General features: G+C 35.3%; 1 pseudogene; it reads left to right on the top strand.

Moving 5' to 3' along the window:
- The first annotated feature begins 340 nt into the window (after nucleotides 1-340).
- On the top strand, nucleotides 341-1,622 carry LOC141520333 (alpha-enolase pseudogene; annotated as a pseudogene).
- The last annotated feature ends 5,262 nt before the right edge of the window (nucleotides 1,623-6,884 follow it).

Here is a 6,884-nt window from a genome sequence, read left to right as displayed (position 1 = left end):
AACTAACAGAAGGAAGGAAAATGGGAGAAAAAGGAAAGGGATAAAAAGGGGAGGGGGGGCAATTTAAGAGGGCAAACACACTGAAGATGTTGGTATTCAGAAACAAAACACTGGAAAATATGGATAAAGGGGAAAAAAGGGGGAAAATACAAACAAAAGGAAGATAGCATGGGGGAAAATAAAAGAGTTAGCAATTGTAACTTTGAATGTGAATGGGATGAACTCTCCCTTAAAATGTAAGTGCACCCCTTTTAACTGGCCCTCTCTCGGAGCATGGAGCTAGATCCCTCTGCCTCTCTCCTCTGAATCCCGCGAAGCCAGTCTCATCCAGAAATTCAACATGCTGATTTTGAAGATAATTGCAAGAGAGATCTTTGACTCTCATGGAAACCCCCACCATTGAAGTTGATCTCTACACTTCAAAAGCTTTCTTCAGAGCTCCTGTTCCCAGTGGGGCTTCTACTGGCATCCATGAAGCCCTGGAGCTCCAAGAAAATAATAAGACCCGCTATATGGGGAAAGGTGTCTCAAAAGCAGTTGAGTACATCAATAATACTATTGCCCTGACCCTGATTATCAAGAAACTGAATGTTGTGGAACAGGAGAAGATTGACAAATTGAAGATAGAGATGGATGGTTCTGAGAATAAATCTAAATTTGGAGCAAATGCCATATTGGGAATGTCTCTGGCTGTTTGTAAAGCTAGGGCTACTGAGAAAGGTGGCTCCTTTTCCACCATATTGCAGATCTTGCAGGCAATGAAGAAATCATCCTGCCAGTTCCAGCCTTCAATGTGATCAGTGGTGGCTCCTATGCTGGTAACAAGCTAACAATACAAGCTCTCAAGATCCTCACTGTTGGAGCATCAAACTTCAAGGAGGCCATGTGCATTGGAGCTAAGGTCTACTACAACCTGAAGAATGTGATTAAGAAGAAGTATGGTCAGGTGCCACCAATGTAGGAGATGAAGGTGGCTTTGCTCCTAACATCCTGGAGAATGAAGAAGCTCTGAAGCTGCTGAAGGATTGTCAAGGCTGGTTATCCTGACAAGGTTGTAATTGCCATGGATGTTGCTGCCTCTGGGAAATATGACTTGGACTTCAAGACTCCTGATGATCCCAGAAGATACATCTCACCTGCCGAGCTTGGGCACCTTTACAAGAGCTTCATCAGGGACTATCCAGTGGTGTCTATTGAAGATCCCTTTGACCAGGATGACTGGGCAGCTTGGAAGAATTTTACTGAAACTGTAGGCATCCAGGTTGTAGGGGATGATCTCACAGTGACCAATCCCAAGCACTTTGAAAAGGCTATGAATGAGAAAACTTGTAATTGCCTCCTGCTGAAAGTGAACCAGATTGGCTCCATGACTGAATCATTCCAGGTGTGCTAGCTAGTCCAGTCTAATGGGTGGGGAATAATGGTTTCCCATAGTTCTGGGGAGACTGAAGATACCTTCATTGCAGACCTGGTGGTGGGTCTCTGCACTGGGCAGATCAACTGAGGCCCCCTGATAATCTGAGCGTTTGGGCAAGAATAACCAAATTCTCAGAATTGAGGAAGAACTGGGCAGCAAGTCTAAAATCACTGAAAGGAACTTCAGAAACCTTCAGGGCAAATAAGCTCCATGACCATGAAGCCTCAGAGCTAGCAGGCAACAGTCATCTCTGTAGAAGTCCTCCAAAAGAATGGGCAGCACCAATTAGTAGACTAGTTTTGTTTTGTGGGTAGGGCTTCTACTACTTAAATCCACCCCCTCTCTTCCACCTTTCTGTATTCTCACTGCTTCTTTCCAATTGTCTTATCAGAGATGGTACCTGATCCTTTGGTCCTTTTTTGGAAGACGTCATCTTGTAATTGGGACACACCCACAGTGTTGATGTGCAGAGTTACATACTTGTGGTGCAGCCCCCAACAAGCCCACAGGACAGATCCTTTAGTGGCTTCTATGTGCAGAATAAAAGTATTCACTAATCCACTGGGAAAAAAAAAAACAAAAACATAAGCGAATAACAGAGTGGATTAAAAAACAGAATCCTACAATATGCTGCTTACAAAAAACTAATTTGAAGCAGAGAGAGACATATAGAGTAAAGGGATAAGGTTGGAGCAAGCCATATTTTGCTTCAGCTGAAGTGAGAAAAGCAGGGGTAGCAATTCTTATCTCAGAGAAAGCAGCTGCAAAAATAGTTAGTGTTAAAGAGATAAGGAAGGAAACTATATCTTCCTAAAAGGTTCCATAGACAACAAATTGATTTCAATACTGAATATGTACACACCCAATAGGGCAGCTTCCTAATTCTTAGAGAAGTTGAAAGAGCTACAGAAAGACATAGACAACAAAATTCTACTAGTGGGAGACCTCAACCTCCCACTCCCAGATTTAGATAAATTGAATCATAAAATAAACAAGAAGGAAGTCGAGGAGCTAAATAGATTGTTAGAAAACCTAGATATGATAGACATATGGAGGAAACTGACTGGAGATAGAAAGGAATATACTTTTTTCTGTAGTACATAGCACTTACACAGAAATTGACCATTTACTAGGACATAAAAACTTAATGATAAATTGCAAATAGGCAGAAATAGTGAACACATTTTTCTCAGATCATAACACAATATAAATCATATGTAATACTGGTCCAGGGAGATATAAAACAAGAACTAATTGGAAACTAACTAAATTCATTTTAAATAATGAGTAGATCAAGCAACAAATTATAGAAAGAATTATTTATTTCATCCTAGATAATGACAATGATGATACAACATACCAAAACCTATGGGATACACTCAAGGTGGCTGTCAGGGGATTTATTATATCTTTAAATGCTTACATGAATTAGAGAAACAGGAAATCAGTGACCTAAATGTGCAAATAAAAAAAAATTAGAGAAAGAACAAATTACACACTACCAATTAAAATGTAAATTACAAACTCTAAAAATTAAAGGAGAAATTAATAAAATTAAAAACAAGGAAACTACTGAACTTATAAATAAGACCAAGAGCTGGTTTTATGAAAAATAAATAAAATTGACAGACCTCTGGACAATGATTAAAAGAAAGAAAGAAAAAACTAAATTTCTAGTATCATTAATGAAAAAGGTGAACTTACTACCAATGAGGAAGAAATTACAGTAATAAATGAGAATTATTTTTCCCATCTCTATGCCAATAAATTAGACAATCTAATTGAAATAGGCCAATATTTACAAAAATATAAAAGGCCCAGATGAAATGAAGAGGAAATTAAAAACCAAAATAACCTTATCTCAGGAAAAAAAAAATTTCAGCAAGCCATTATTAAACTCCCTAATAAAAAATCTCCAGGGCCAGATGGATTCACAAGTGAATTCTATCAAAAATTTAAGGAATAATTGGCTCTATTTCTATATAAACTCTTGGGAAAAATAGAGGAAGATGGAACTCTGCCTAAATCCTCCTATGACACCATTTGATATGACAGCAATATGATGCTGAAACCTAATCCAGGAAGAGTTAAAACAGAGAAAGAAAATTATACACCTATCTCCCTGATGAATATAGATGCAAAAATCTTAAATAAAATCATAGCAAAATGATTACAAGTTATCACTAGGATAATACATTATGATCAATTAAGATTTATCCCAGGAATGCAGGGTTGTTTCAATACTAGGAAAACTACTAGTATAATTAATTATATCACTGGCAACATACATATCAGAAATCATATGATCATATCAATAGATGCTGCAAAAGCTTTTGATAAAATACAGCACCCATTCCTAATAAAAACACTGGAGAGTGTAGGAATAAATGTTGTTTCTTTTTCCTTAGAATTATGAGTAGTATCTTTCTGAAACCATCAACAAGTATTCTATGCAATGGGGATAGGACTGAGGCATTCCCAATAAAAACAGGGGTGAAACAAGGATGCCCATTATCATCACTACTATTCAAAATCCTATTTGAAATGTTAGCCTCAGCAATAAAAGAAAAGGACATTGAAGGAATTAGAATGAGGAGACAAAACTCTCACTTTTTGCAGAGGACATGATGGTATACTTAGAGAATCCCAAATATGTCATATAAAAATCTACTTGAAATAAATAACAAATTTAGCAAAATATCAGGATATAAAATAAACCTTAATAAATCCTCAACATTTCTATATATGACTAGCAAGATACAGCAGAAAGAGCTAGAAAGAGAAATTCCATTCAAAGTAACTTTAGACAAAATAAAATACCTGGGAGTCTACCTGCCTAGGTAGGTCAAAAGATATGCAAAGGCAATTTATAGCTGAAGAAATCAAAGCAATCCATAGTCATATGAAAATTTGCTCCAAATCATTACTTATTAGAGAAATGTAAATTAAAACATCTCTCAGACTGGCCAATATGACCAGAAAGCACAATGATCAATGTTGAAATGGATGTGAGAAATCTGGGCCACTAATACATCATTAGTGGAGCTGTGAACTCATCTAAACTTTCTGGAGAGCAATTTGAGATTATGCCCAAAGGGCAAAAAATTTGCATAAACTTTGACACAGCAATACCATTACTAGGTCTATACCCTGAAGAGATGATAAAAAAAAATGGGTAAAAATATGACTTGATCAAAAATAATTGTAGCCTTGTTTGTGGTGGCAAAAAATTGAAAATTAAGTGAATAGCCTTCAATTGGGGAATGGCTTAACAAACTGTGGTATATGTATTGCATGGAACACTATTGTTCTGTTAGAAACCAGGAGGGATGGGAATTCATGGAAGCCTGGAAATATATGCACCAAAGGGGATAGCATCAAGATTCTTAGAGAAGAAGCTGAAAGAACTACAAGGAAACATAGACAGCAAAACACTACTAGTAGGAGCAACCTCCTGCTCTCAGATCTAGATAAATTGAATCAAAAAGTAAACAAGAAAGCAGATAAGGAGGTAAATAGATTGTTAGAAAAAATATATATGATAGACTTATGGAGAAAAATGAATGGGGAATAGAAAGGAACATACTTTTTTCTGTGCAGTACATGGCATTTATACAAAAATTGACCATGTACTAGGACATAAAAACCTAATGAACAACTGTGAAAAGGCAGAAATGGTGAATACATCTTTTTCAGATCACAATGCAATAAAAGTCATATGTAATATTGGGCCAGGGAGATATAGACCCAGAACCAGTTGGAAAGTAAATAACCTCATTTTAAAGACTGAGTGGACTAAAAAAATATAGAAAATATTAATCATTTTATCCTAGATAATGACAATAATTAAACAAAATACCAAAACCTATGGGATTCAGTCAAAGCTGCTGTCAGGGCATATATTATATCTTTAAATGCTTACATGAATAAATTAGAGAAAGAGGAAATCAATGAACTAAATATACAACTAAAAATTAGAGAAAGGAAAAAAAATACACACCATCAATTAAACACCAAATTAGAAATTGTAAAAATTAAATGAGAAATTTATAAAATTGATAGTAAAATCTATTGAATTAATCAATAAAACCAAAAGTTGGTTTTTTGAGAAAAAAACAAAAAAAAATGATAAACCTCTGGTTAATTTGATTATAAAAAAGAAAGAAGAAAACCAAATTGCTATTATCATAAGTGAAAAAGATGAATTCACCACCAATGTGAAGGAAATTAACGTAATAATTTGAAATTATTTGGCCCAACTCTATGCCAAGAAATTTGACAATCTAAGCGAAATGGATGAATATTTACAAAAATATAGGTTGCCCATGTTAAATGAAAAGGAGATTAAATACCTAAACAACCCTATCTCAGAAAAAGAAATTCAACAAGCCATCATTGAACTCCCTAAGAAAAAATCTCCATGACCTGATGGATTCACAAGTGAATTCTACCAAACATTTAAGAAACAATTGGTTCCAATTCTAGATAAGCTCTTTGCAAAAATAGGGGAAGATGGAACTCTGCCTCTTTCTATGAAACCAATATGGTGCTGATACCTAAGCCAAGAAGAGTGAAAACAGAGAAAGAAATTTATAGACCTATCTCCCTGAAGAATATAGGTGCAAAAATCTTAAATAAAATCTTAGCAAAATGATTACAACAAGTTATCACTAGGATAATACATTATGATCAAGTGGGATTTATCCCAGGAATGCAGAGTTGGTTCAATATTAGGAAAATTGTTAGTATAATCAATTTTATCACCAACAAACCTATCAGAAATTATATGATCATATCAATAGATGTTGAAAAAGCTTTTCACAAAATACAGCATCCATTCCTGTTAAAATCACTAGATAATGTAGGAATTAATAGACTGTTCCTTAGAATAATTAGCAGTTTCTATCTGAAACCATCAAGAAGCATTATATTCAATGGGGAGAGGCTAGAGGCCCTCCCAGTAAGATCAGGGGTGAAACAAGGATGCCCAGTATCACCACTACTATTCAATATCATATTAGAAATGTTAGCTTCAGCAATTAGAGAAGAAAAAGAAATAGATGGAATTAGAATTAGGAAGGAAGAGACAAAAGTCTCACTCTTTGCAGATGACATTACGGTATACCTAGAGAATCCCAAGAAATCGTCCATAAAACTACTGAAAACAATTAACAATTTTAGCAGAGTTGCAGGATACAAAATAAGCCCTCATAAATCCTCAGCTTTTCTATATTTGACTACCAATATACAGCAGGAAGAGCTAGAAAGAGAAATCCCATTTAAAGTAACCTCAGACAATATAAAATACTTGGGAGTCTATTACAATACTCTTCTCATGCAAATAAAATCAGATTTAAATACCAGAGCAAACATCAACTGTTCATGTATAGGTCAAGCTAATATAATAAAAATGACTATTCTACCAAAACTAATCTACCTTTTTTGTGCCCTACCAAGCACAATTCCA

Source organism: Macrotis lagotis, chromosome 4, assembly GCF_037893015.1.
Source record: "Macrotis lagotis isolate mMagLag1 chromosome 4, bilby.v1.9.chrom.fasta, whole genome shotgun sequence".
In the NCBI taxonomy this organism is placed as follows: Eukaryota; Metazoa; Chordata; class Mammalia; order Peramelemorphia; family Peramelidae; genus Macrotis; species Macrotis lagotis.
This window is presented reverse-complemented; position numbering and strand designations above follow the sequence as displayed.